Raw genomic sequence first — 705 nt, 5'->3', positions numbered from 1 at the left:
CGCAATCTACGCTGTGGTTTTGGGGGAATCCCGCAATCTACGCTGTGATTTTGGCGGAATCCCGCAATTTACGCTGTGGTTTTGGGGGAATCCCGATATCTACGCTGTGGTTTTGGGGGAATCCCAGGTCTACCTTGTGATGTGGGAATTCTCCATTCTACACCGTGGCTTTAGGGAATCCCGCAATCTACGTTAAGGCTTTGGGGGAATCCCAGGTCTACCTTGTTGCCTAGGGAATTCCGCAATCTACGCTATAGCTTTGGGGGAATCCCAGGACTACGCTGTGATTTGAGGAATTCTCCATTCTATACCGTCGTTTAGGGAATCCCGCAATCTACACTGCACCCCAGGGAATCCCACAATTACGTGGTTTGAATCTGAAGTTTGCCAATATGTTTGTCTTATTTCCTCTTTTGAACATTTTTCAGAGAAAGAAAGAGACAAACACATCGCAAACTTCAGATTGATTCGAACTCTAGGCTTTTGCCTATCTCTAGTTTGAACTAGTGTATCTGGTTGAACCAGAACGATTACTGAAACGAAAGAGTGTGGAAAAGGGTAATAGGACAAAATATGAATCAATAATTTTCACGAATGGTCGGGACTAGGATGATTCAGGGCCCACAAGGTAAGTTTGACACGGGCGTTCGTTGATACAGCCCCTTTTCGCGTTTGGAATGACAGATTTTTGAGTTTAACAATATT

The sequence above is a fragment of the Hylaeus anthracinus genome, unplaced genomic scaffold (genome assembly GCF_026225885.1).
Source record: "Hylaeus anthracinus isolate JK02 unplaced genomic scaffold, UHH_iyHylAnth1.0_haploid 11978, whole genome shotgun sequence".
Taxonomy (NCBI): Eukaryota; Metazoa; Arthropoda; class Insecta; order Hymenoptera; family Colletidae; genus Hylaeus; species Hylaeus anthracinus.
This window is presented reverse-complemented; position numbering follows the sequence as displayed.